Source organism: Amblyraja radiata, chromosome 2 (genome assembly GCF_010909765.2).
Source record: "Amblyraja radiata isolate CabotCenter1 chromosome 2, sAmbRad1.1.pri, whole genome shotgun sequence".
Taxonomy (NCBI): Eukaryota; Metazoa; Chordata; class Chondrichthyes; order Rajiformes; family Rajidae; genus Amblyraja; species Amblyraja radiata.
In genome coordinates, this window is record NC_045957.1 from 117,871,653 (window position 1) to 117,883,771 (window position 12,119).

The 12,119-nt window shown below is 48.7% G+C and overlaps 1 long non-coding RNA gene across 1 annotated transcript; it reads left to right on the forward strand.

Annotated features, from left to right (window-relative positions):
- The first annotated feature begins 2,369 nt into the window (after nucleotides 1-2,369).
- Nucleotides 2,370-9,157, forward strand: LOC116984627. Its single transcript, XR_004415087.1, has 3 exons — nucleotides 2,370-2,500; nucleotides 8,892-8,894; nucleotides 9,147-9,157. It is a non-coding gene; the product is annotated as an uncharacterized LOC116984627 (long non-coding RNA).
- Nucleotides 9,158-12,119: the final 2,962 nt, after the last annotated feature.

The following is a 12,119-nucleotide window of genomic DNA, read 5'->3' on the forward strand; positions in this document are numbered from 1 at the left end:
GAAATCATTGGACAAAGTCAGCATGGATTTACAAAAGGTAAATCATGTCTGACGAATCTTATAGAATTTTTCGAGGATGTAACTAGTAGCGTGGATAGGGGAGAACCAGTGGATGTGGTGTATCTGGACTTCCAGAAGGCTTTCGACAAGGTCCCACATAAGAGATTAGTTTACAAACTTAAAGCACACGGCATTGGGGGTTCAGTATTGATGTGGATAGAGAACTGGCTGGCAAACAGGAAGCAAAGAGTAGGAGTAAACGGGTCCTTTTCACAATGGCAGGCAGTGACTAGTGGGGTACCGCAAGGCTCAGTGCTGGGACCCCAGCTATTTACAATATATATTAATGATCTGGATGAGGGAATTGAAGGCAATATCTCCAAGTTTGCGGATGACAGTAAGCTGGGGGGCAGTGTTAGCCGTGAGGAGGATGCTAGGAGACTGCAAGGTGACTTGGATAGGCTGGGTGAGTGGGCAAATGTTTGGCAGATGCAGTATAATGTGGATAAATGTGAGGTTATCCATTTTGGTGGCAAAAACAGGAAAGCAGACTATTATCTAAATGGTGGCCGACTAGGAAAAGGGGAGATGCAGCGAGACCTGGGTGTCATGGTACACCAGCCATTGAAAGTGGGCATGCAGGTGCAGCAGGCAGTGAAGAAAGCGAATGGTATGTTAGCTTTCATAGCAAAAGGATTTGAGTATAGGAGCAGGGAGGTTCTACTGCAGTTGTACAGGGTCTTGGTGAGACCACACCTGGAGTATTGCGTACAGTTTTGGTCTCCAAATCTGAGGAAGGACATTATTGCCATAGAGGGAGTGCAGAGAAGGTTCACCAGACTGATTCCTGGGATGTCAGGACTGTCTTATGAAGAAAGACTGGATAGACTTGGTTTATACTCTCTAGAATTTAGGAGATTGAGAGGGGATCTTATAGAAACTTACAAAATTCTTAAGGGGTTGGACAGGCTAGATGCAGGAAGATTGCTCCCGATGTTGGGGAAGTCCAGGACAAGGGGTCACAGCTTAAGGATAAGGGGGAAATCCTTTAAAACCGAGATGAGAAGAACTTTTTTCACACAGAGAGTGGTGAATCTCTGGAACTCCTTGCCACAGAGGGTAGTTGAGGCCAGTTCATTGGCTATATTTAAGAGGGAGTTAGATGTGGCCCTTGTGGCTAAGGGGATCAGAGGGTATGGAGAGAAGGCAGGTACGGGATACTGAGTTGGATGATCAGCCATGATCATATTGAATGGCGGTGCAGGCTAGAAGGGCCGAATGGCCTACTCCTGCACCTAATTTCTATGTTTCTATGTTTCTATAACAGCTGGGAAGAAACTGTCCCTGAATCCGGAGGTGTACGTTTTCATACTTCTATACCTTTTGCCCAATGGGAGAGGGGAGAAGAGAGAGTGGCCGGGACTGGTCCTTGATTATGCTGCTGGCCCTGTTGAAGCAGCGTGATAAAGGGAATAACATGAATAACATTTAGCGCAAGATAAAGTCCAGTAACGTTCGATCAATGATAGTCCGAACGCCTCCAATGAGGTAATGGCTCAGGATTAAGTTAATCAGTCGAAAGCAGTCATAACATCAGCATTAGTCAGAGTTTCACAATTAATACTGAGTTGACAATGAGCCAGGGTTAAGAATTAGGTGTAGGCCTTTTAGGACTGAGATGAGGAAAAACTAAAGGTACACTAAAAACATACAAGTAAACGCAGACCAAAACAGCCAAAGAAGAAAAAGACGAGACAGGCTCAAGATTCAAGATTCAAGATTCAAGAGAGTTTATTGTCATGTGTCTCTGATAGGACAATGAAATTCTTGCTTTGCTTCAGCACAACACAATATAGTAGGCATGACTACAGAACAGATCAGTGTGTCCATATACCATTATATAAATATATACACACATCAATAAATAAACTATTGAAGTGCAAATAAACAGATAATGGGCTATTAATGTTCAAAGTTTTGTCCGAGCCGAGCCTGATGGCTGTGGGGAAGTTGCAGTCTTCAGGCTCCTGTACCTTCTACCTGAAGGTAGCGGGGAGATGAGTGTGTGGCCAGGATGGTGTAGGTCCTTGATGATGCTGCCAGCCTTTTTGAGGCAGCGACTGCGATAGATCCCCTCGATGGAAGGGAGTTCAGAGCCGATGATGGACTGGGCAGTGTTTACTACGTTTTGCAGTCTTTTCCGCTCCAGGGCGCTCAAGTTGCCGAACCAAGCCATGATGCAACCGGTCAGCATGCTCTCTACTGTGCACCTGTAGAAGTTTGAGGGAGTCCTCCTTGACAAAGCGACTCTCCGCAATCTTCCCAGGAAGTAGAGGCGCTGATGTGCTTTCTTTATAATTGCATCAGGGTTCTCGGACCAGGAAAGATCTTCAGAGATGTGCACGCCCAGGAATTTGAATCTCTTGACCCTTTCCACCATCGACCCGTTGATATACACGGGACTGTGGGTCCACATCCTATCCCTTCCAAAGACCACAAAGTCTGCCATGTACGGCGCCACCTAGGGAACCACAAGGTCATAAGGTTATAAGGAATAGGAGTAGAATTAGGCCATTCGGCCCATCAAGTCTACTCTGCCATTCAATCATGGCTGATCTATCTCTCCCTCCAAACCCCATTCTCCTGCCTTCTCCCTATAACCCCTGACATCCGCACTAATCAAGAATCTGTCAATCTCTGCCTTAGAAATATCCACAGACTTGGCCTCCACAGCCTTCTGTGGCAAAGAATTCCACAGATTCACCACCCTCTGACTAATGACATTTCTTCTCCTTCTGAACCTTCTGAATTTGTAGTCGGCAGGGCAGTACTCTGCATATCGACAACTTGGATGTGTGGTGCACACTAACGTGCTGTTAGTGCCCCCTTAAAACTGTCTAGTCTCCTTCCTAAAAGAACGTCCTTTAATTCGTAATCTTCGCAGGCTGTGACCTAGACTCTCCCACCAGTGGAAACATCCTCTCCACATCCACTCTATCCAAGCCTTTCACTATTCTGTATGTTTCAACGAGGTCCCCCCCCCTCATTCTTCTAATCTCAGGCAAGTACGGGCCCAGTGCCAACAAAAGCTCATCATAGGTTAACCCACTCACTCCTGGGATCATTCTTGTAAACCTCCTCTGGACCCTCTCCAGAGACAGCACATCCTTCCTCAGATATGGTGCCCAAATCACCAAGACACAATCAACACAGGGAGAAGGAACGGGTGACGTTTGGGTCGAGAGACCCTTCTACAGACTGATGTCAGGGGAGAGAGAGAGAGAGAGAGAGATAAGGAAATATTCTTTATCTATGTCTCTCCCTCTCTCTGTGAAAAAACATCCGAAATCTTCCGATTTCTGAAGTTTTTTTCTTAGAGAGAGAGGCATAGATAAAGAATATTTCCTTATCTATGGTTCTCCCCCTCCCCTGATATCAGCCTGAAGAAGGGTCTCGACCTGAAACGTCACCCATTCCTTTTCTCCAGAGATGCTGCCTGTCCCGTTGAGTTACTCCAGGGTCTTGTGTCTATCCTCGGTTTAAACCAGCATCTGCAGTTGCTTCCTACACACCACAGGAAGAAGGCAGTTTACAGAGGCAGGGGGTGAGACAGTGTGGAGATGACAGGAAGCCCTTCCGTTTAACTGAAGCCGCCAGCAGCAGCGGAGATCTGACCGGCGGAGAGGGGGGGGGGTGAGAGTTAGAAGACATTTTCCACTGTGAGGTGGAACTCCGGTTCCGAGATCTCAGTTTCCCTCCCACACTCCAAAGACGTACAGGTTTGTTGGCTAATTGGCTACGGTAAAATTGTAAATTGTCCCCAGTGTGTGTACGATGGCGTTAGTGTACTGGTCGGCGTGGACTCGGTGGGCCAAAGGGCCTGTTTCCACACTGTATCTCTAAACTAAACTAAACTAAACAAACAGATTCACAAAGCTAAAAGGGCATTGTCAAATCCCAGCCTTTTGATAGACACAAAATGCTGGAGTAACTCAGCGGGACAGGCTGGATGGAAGGAATGGGTGACCTTTCAGGTCGAGACCCTTCTTCAGACCGAGAGTCAGGGGAGAGGGAGATACATAGATAAGCAAGTGTAAGGTGTGAAAACAGGACTATGGGAATGGAGATCAATGACAATGTGGAGCAGATCGTTGTTAGCTGGGAGAAGTTGACAACAAAGCAAACAGACATAAAATGTAGTCGGAGAGAGTCAGACTGGTCGGAGAACTGGGAAGGGGGGAGGGATGGAGAGGGTTACTTGAAGTTAGAGAAGTCAGTATTCATGCCACTGACCAAACAAAATATGAGGTGCTGTCCCTCCAATTTGCATTGAAGGAATTGGAGGAGGCCCAGGACAGAAAGGTCAGTGTGGGAATGGGAGGGGGAGTTAAAGAGTTTTGCAAATCAGCCTTTTGATCATGGATACTGCCTCCTATAAAAATGATTGTGGACACAAGCAGATCAAAGTTGGCCCGCGCAAATCCACAGAGAGACGCTCTTCCTTGTATCCGTTCCTAACTGTGAAGTTTATCTGCATTTTTCTTACATAATTTACTTATGATTTAATCGGCAGATCATGTGCTAATAAACATTCCCCCCTCCACCTCCTGCTCACCCCCTCCCCCTCCCCCTCCCCCTCCCCACACCCTACCCCACCCCCTCCCCCTCCCCCTCCCCCTCCCTTTACCCCTCCCTCTACCCCTGCCCCACCCCCTACCCCACCCCCTCCCGCTCCCTCTCCCCCTAACCCCCCCCCCCGCCCCACCACCTCCCCCTCCCCCACCCCCTCCCCCACCCCCTCCCGCTACCCCTCCCCCTAACCCTCCCCCTCTCCCACCCCCTCCTCCTCCCCCATCCCCTCCCCCTAACCCCCCCCCTGCCCCACCACCTCCCCCTAACCCCCCCCCCGCCCCACCACCTCCCCCTCCCCCCCCCCTCCCCCACCCCCTCCCGCTACCCCTCCCCCTAACCCTCCCCCTCTCCCCCCCCTCCTCCTCCCCCATCCCCTCCCCCTAACCCCCCCCCTGCCCCACCACCTCCCCCTCCCCCACCCCCTCGCCCACCCCCTCCCCTCCCTCTACCCCTCCTTCTCCAGGTCCTGCTTCTCTCTTTGAAACAACTCTGAACGTCACCCTCCTCATTACATTTCACTTTGTACACCTCGTTGTCACCTTCCCTTCAGCTAACAATGAACCATTCTACATTTCCTTAACCTTCATCCCCATAGACCTCTCGTTTTTCACATCTTAACCTTCCATATCTCCAGCCTCCCTCTCCCCTGACTCTCAGTCTGAAGAAGGGTCTCGACCCGAAACGTCACCCGTTCCTTCTCTCCTGAGATGCTGCCCATCCCGCTGAGTTGCTCCAGCATTTTGTGTCTGTCTTCAGGGTATAATGCACACACAGTCTCCACGTGGTATAACTCTGTGACTATGACTCTATTGCAATCTTCCTACTCTTTTAAATTCAATTCTAAGACTGTCAGAGTTGCTGGGTTATGGGGAGAAGGCAGGGGTTCGGAGGGAGAGATAGATCAGCCGTGATTGAATGGCGGAGTAGACTTGATGGGCCGAATGGCCTAATTCTGCTCCTATTGCTTATGACCTTATGAAACCAATGCCAATCTGTGCCCTGAGGAAGATTGCTAACAGTGTGAAGCCCTCTGGGGATAGAGAGTAATGGGGAGATGGGAAACTGTAGTTTTAACAGAGGGAGGCTTCCAAAAATGAACATCAATTGCCAATTACCCACTGTCTCTGCTGATTTCTGTTCCCCCCTCTGTCGATCGAACTCTATAGCTCCTAATTAAAACATTTTAATTGGGTCCTTAGAATAATTAGATCAGGTTGTGTGGTAGGTCCATTTGCTTCATCAAAGTGTAGTGTTTGGGATAAAATGCCCCAGATCTTCAGTGTAAAGCAACATCTGCAGGTCAATGGACAATAGACAATGGACAATAGGTGCAGGAGTAGGCCATTCGACCCTTCGAGCCAGCACCGTTATTCAATGTGATCATGGCTGATCATCCACATTCCTTCCTTCACCTGACTAATATCACCTTATACCCCTGGCCGATTTTTTTAGGCGACTACAGGCGATTAGGCTGTCACCACATGGTTGTCGGGGTATCGCCTGTATGGTTGTGAGTAGTCTCCTCAGTCGGCCAAAGAGTCGTAGAGTTTTTCTGGTCGCCGCTGGATTTTTGAAATGTTCTAAACTTTTCGGCGACAGTGGGTTTGATGCCAATGAGCGTAGCTTGCCTTCTCCTGACGTGGGTGCTGTCGCCAGGATGACGTAGGTTGTCGCCGGTGCTAACTTTGGTGAATTCCATCGGCGACTACCTACGTCAACCTGCGCCAACCGGTGACAGGTACCGGCGACTGGATTGTCTTACCCTGTCATGGCTTGCCGCGGGTGGATGTGGGTTGTCGTAGATGTGGTCGTAGGTGGACGTCCTAATGGGTCACCGGTTGTCGGTAGCTTGCCATAGCTTGACGTCAACTAGGTGGTAGGTTGTTGTAGACATTGTCATAGGGGGTTCCAGTCCAGGGGCAACCTGCTACGACTATGTCAGTCACCGGCAGTCACCAAAAAGAATCGCCAAAGTGGGACCTATGTCCTCTGGTTCTTGATAGACCTACTCTGGGCAAGAGACTCTGTGCGCCTACCCGATCTATTCATCTCATTGCTAATATCAATATCAAAGCACAGCGGGATGCTGGAATGTTTTTGAGCACAACTTCAGAGAATGTAATATCCTACCAATACAAGAGTAAGCTTTTAGACAAATATAACACCACAGAGATTCCAAGCATCAAACGTTACTCGCTCAGCTTACCACCAATATTGCGTTAACTTATCCGGAGTACATATCCTGGTTCTGTTTTACTTTACCTTTACTTGCAGGATGTTTCAATTTCAGTCTTTCCTCTGAACTTTCCCCCATAAATAACTCTATTGTGCTTTCCTTAAACCTTTCCCAGCCTTCAGCAATTTTCTTCAAACTTCCCCAATCGAGTAGGTCTTCGCTCTCACCGCGCTCCCCTACCGGGATCTTCGTGAACAAACCTGTTAAAAAGCCATTCTATGTTTGGTTTAGTCAGTTTAGAGATACAGCACGGAAACGGGCCCTTCGGCCCACCGGGTCCGCGCCGACCAGCGATCCCCGCACATTAACATAGAACATAGAAACATAGAAAATAGGTTCAGGAGTAGGCCATTCGGCCCTTCGAGCCTGCACCGCCATTCAATATGATCATGGCTGATCATCCAACTCAGTATCCTGTACCTGCCTTCTCTCCATACCCCCTGATCCCTTTAGCCACAAGGGCCACATCTAACTCCCTCTTAAATATAGCCAATGAACTGGCTTCAACTACCTTCTGTGGCAGAGAATTCCAGAGATTCACCACTCTCTGCGTGAAAAATGTTTTTCTCATCTCAGTCCTAAAAGATTTCCCCCTTATCCTTAAACTGTGACCCCTTGTTAACACTATCCTACACCCACTAGGGACAATTTTCACATTTACCAAGCCAATGTACCTGTACGTCTTTGGTCTCGGGGAGAACGTACAAAAGATCCGTACAGACTGGCCCGTAGTAGGGATCGAACCCGGGTCTTTGGCGTTGTAAGGCCATCGTGCCACCCTTAATACAGTTGTATAGAGTCGTGTTATAGTCATAGTGTCATACAGCTTAGAAACAGTCCCTTCGGCCCAAACTGCCAACACCAGCCAACATGTCTCATCCACACTTGCCCCACCTGCCCGCGTTTGGCCCATATCCCTCTAAACTTGTCCTATCCATGTACCTGTCTAATTGTTTCTTAAATGTTGCAATAGTCCCAGCCTCACTTCCTGCTTGTTCCATACACTCACCACCCTCTGTGTGAAAAAGTTACCGCTCAGATTCCTATTAAATCTTTCCTCCTTTGCTTAAACCTATGTCCTCTGTTCCTCGATTCCCCTACGCTGGGCCAGAGACTCTGTGTGTCTACCCGATCTATTCCTCTTATGGTCGTGTGCACCTCTGTAAGATCACTCCTCATCCTCCTGCGCTCCAGGGAATAGAGTCCTAGCCTGCTCAGCCTTCATAGTATTCTATTCACTCACCAGAAAAATTACCCAAGAGATTAGAATTGACAAGACATGGACAACCCAACTCAGCACAGAATAGACATCTTACAAAACATGGCACGGTGGCACAGCTGTAGAGTTGTTGCCTTACAGTGCCAGAGACCCAGGTTCGATCCTGACCACGGGATCTGTGTGGACTTTCTCCGGGTGCTCCGGTTTCCTCCCACGTCCCAAAGACATACAGGTGTGTAGGTTAATTGGCTTGGGTTTGTATACTTTGTGTTGGCATAAGTGTAAATTGTCCCTAGTGTGTGTAGGATAGTGCTAGTGTGCGGGGATCAATAGACAATAGACAATAGGTGCAGGAGTAGGCCATTCGGCCCTTCGAGCCAGCGCCGCCATTCAATGTGATCACGGCTGATCATCCACAATCAGTACCCCGTTCCTGCCTTCTCCCCATATCCCCTGACTCCGCTATCTTTAAGAGCCCTATCTAGCTCTCTCTTGAAAGTATCCAGAGAACCGGCCTCCACCGCCCTCTGAGGCAGAGAATTCCACAGACTCACAACTCTCTGTGTGATAGATCGCTGGTCGGCATTGACTCAGTGGGCCGAAGGGCCTGTTTCCGCGATGTATCTCTGAACTAAACTAAATGCGCCCTCCCATCCAGCTCACTGTATGAGCAATTATCAAACTGATGTGCCCTGTCTCCTGTTTCCAAGCACGAGGACTTGACTTAACATGAAGTACGTTGTGATTCAGATGTTGGAATCACCAGCGGTGGGAAATTGCTGTTCCCCAAAGACACTCCATCAGCAGGTCTAGGCATGAACTCCACTCAATGACGGCTTTCCAAATCAACCCGAGACTCCTGGTTACCTGTCCATAATTAAACCATCTGTTTAGAAGGATTGTACCATGGAACAACGCAGGGTGGCACTCTGACGCAGCGGTAGAGTTGCTGCCTTACAGCGCTGGCAGCGCCGGAGACCCCGGTTCGGTCCCGACTACGGGTGCTGTCTGTACGGAGTTTGTATGCTCTCCCCGTGACCTGCGTGCGTTTTCTCCGAGTTCTTTGGTTTCCTCCCACACTCCAAAGACGTACAGATATGCAGGTAAATTAGCTTGGTAAATGTAAAAATCGTCCCTAGTATGTGTAGGATAATGTTAATATGCGAGCTCGAATCAGGGGAGAACTCGGGAGAACTCTTGAATTACCTCGTACAGTGGGACAGGCCCTTTACTCCAGCTTTTTGTGTCTACCTTCGGTTTAAACCAGCATCCGCAGTTCCTTCCGACACATGCATTGTCTTTCCGCCGACTGGTTCACACGGAACAAAAGCTTTTCACTGTACCTCCGTACACGTGACAGTAAACTAAATGACTACACCTATCACTCTGTGACACCAAACACAATGGTCACCATTTGCCTCCCTGATCTTCTATGAACATATAAACATAGAAACATAAAAAATAGGTGTAGGAGGAGGCCATTCGGCCCTTCGAACCAGCACCACCATTCATTGTGATCATGGCTGATCGTCCCCTATCAATAACCCGTGCCTGCCTTCTCCCCGTATCCCTTGACTCCACTAGCCCTGAGAGCTCTATCTAACTCTCTCTTAAATCCATCCAGTGACTTGGCCTCCACTGCCCTCTGTGGCAGGGAATTCCATAAATTCACAACTCTCTGGGTGAAAAAGTTTTTTCTCACCTCAGTCTTAAACGGCCTCCCCTTTATTCTAAGACTGTGGCCCCTGGTTCTGGACTCGCCCAACATTGGGAACATTTTTCCTGCATCTACCTTGTCCAGTCCTTTTATAATTTTATATGTTTCTATGTTTCTACTTGGTGATGGATCTTTCAACCAATCTTCTCATGGCAAGAACCTGTGGCAGTTGCGTTTACTTTGAGTCTCATAATATCTTCATGGGAGATGGTCACAGTTGGTGGCACCAGCGTTCATTTGGGGATTGCTGCAATAGTGGAAACACAATAACAGAGCAGAACGTATACTGTAATTATAAAAGCAACAGGGTGACAGATGGAACGCAGTGATAACAGCCTAAAACAAGTTTTTACACCTGTTCATTGTGATCTGTATCTAGCTTTGATTACATAACCCGAAAAAACACTTTAGCTGGTGACCTAGTTTAGTTTGGTTTGGTTTTAGTTTAGAGATACAGCAGATGAACAGGCCCTTCGGCCCACCGAGTCCGCGCCGACCAGCGATCGCCGCACGTTAACATTACCCTACACTCACTAGGGACAATTTTTACATTTACACCAAGCCAATTAACCTACAAACCTGTACGTCTTTGGAGTGTGGGAGGAAACCGGAGATCTCTGAGGAAACCCGATTCATCACAGGAAGAAGGTACAAACTCCGTACAGACAAGCACCTGTAGTCAGGATCGAACCGGGGTCTCTGGTGCTGTGCACTGTAAGGCAGCAACTCTACCGCTGCGCCACCGTGCTGCCCAGTTAAAAAATGTTAAGTTATATTTATCCCACTATCAAGGTAATCAAGAAACAGGTTGTTTGCTTAAAACTGAACTAAACTAAACTTTGAAGAAGATAGACACACAATGCTGGAGTAACTCAGCGGGGCAGGCATCATCTCTGGAGGGGAGGAATGGGTGACGTTATGGGTCGGGACCCTTCTTCAGACGTTCTCCTCTTCTCTCGGACGAGAGTTCTGCAGCACTGCACCCCCACTGTAATTCCCGAGTACCGTCTCCATCTCTCCTTCCCCTTTCCCCTGACTTGGTCTGAAGAAAGGCCTCGACTTGAAACGGCAGGCAGATGCATGGTGTGCCAGTGGATACATGCTGCGCCTCTCACATGGTGTAGAGTCTAATTGTGTGAAAGGACTGCAGCAGATGAGTCAGAATCAGGCTTAATGACATGGAATGTAACTCCCCAGTCATCAGGCACACTCAGTATTCAAGCACAAACATCGGAAAGGTCAGACCGTTAATAAGTTAATTCGTTCAAGGAGCAGAATTAATCCTCTCCTCTCGTCTCGTCTCGTCTCCTCTCCTCTCGTCTCCTCTCCTCTCCTCTCCTCTCCTCTCCTCTCCTCTCCTCTCCTCTCCTCTCCTCTCCTCTCCTCTCCTCTCCTCTCCTCTCCTCTCCTCTCCTCTCCTCTCCTCTCCTCTCCTCTCCTCTCCTCTCCTCTCCTCTCCTCTCCCCTCCTCTCCCCTCCTCTCCCCTCCTCTCCCCTCCTCTCCCCTCCTCTCCCCTCCTCTCCCCTCCTCTCCCCTCCTCTCCCCTCCTCTCCTCTCGTCTTCTCTCCTCTCTCTCCTCTCGTCTCCTCTCCTCTCCTCTCGTCTCCTCTCCTCTCCCCTCCTTATAAGATCATGTTCATTGCTTCAAGGAGCAGAATGAGGCCATTTTGGCCCATCAAGTGTACTGCGCCATTCAATCTTGTCTGATCTATCATTCCCTCTCAACCCCATTCTCCTGCCTTATCCCCGTAACCCCTGATACCCGTTCTAATCAAGAATATGTCAATCTCCGCCTTAAAAATATCCATTGAATTGGCCTCCACAGTCTTCTGTGGCAATGAATTCCACAGATTCACCACCCTCTGACTAAAGAAATTCCTCGTCATCTCTTTCCTAAAGGTACGTCCTTTTATTCTGAGGCTGTGACCTCGGGTCCTATACTCTCCCACTAGTGGCAACATCCTCTCTACATCCACTTTATCCAGGCCTTTCACGATTCGGAAAGTTTCAATGAGGTTCCCTCCCACCTTCCTCTGAGTGAACCATCATATTTGTGAACACTTACATGTGAGAAATTGCAGCAAATTGTGGACGCAGCCCAGACCATTGACTCCATCTACACCTCACGCTGCCTCGGCAAGGCCAGCAGCATAATCAAGGATGAGTCGCACCCTGATCACTCCCTCTTCTCCCCTCTCCCATCAGGCAAAAGGTATAGAAGTGTGAAAACGCACACCTCCAGATTCAGGGACAGTTTCTTCCCAGCTGTTATCAGGCAACTGAACCATCCTACCACAACCAGAGAGCGGTCCTG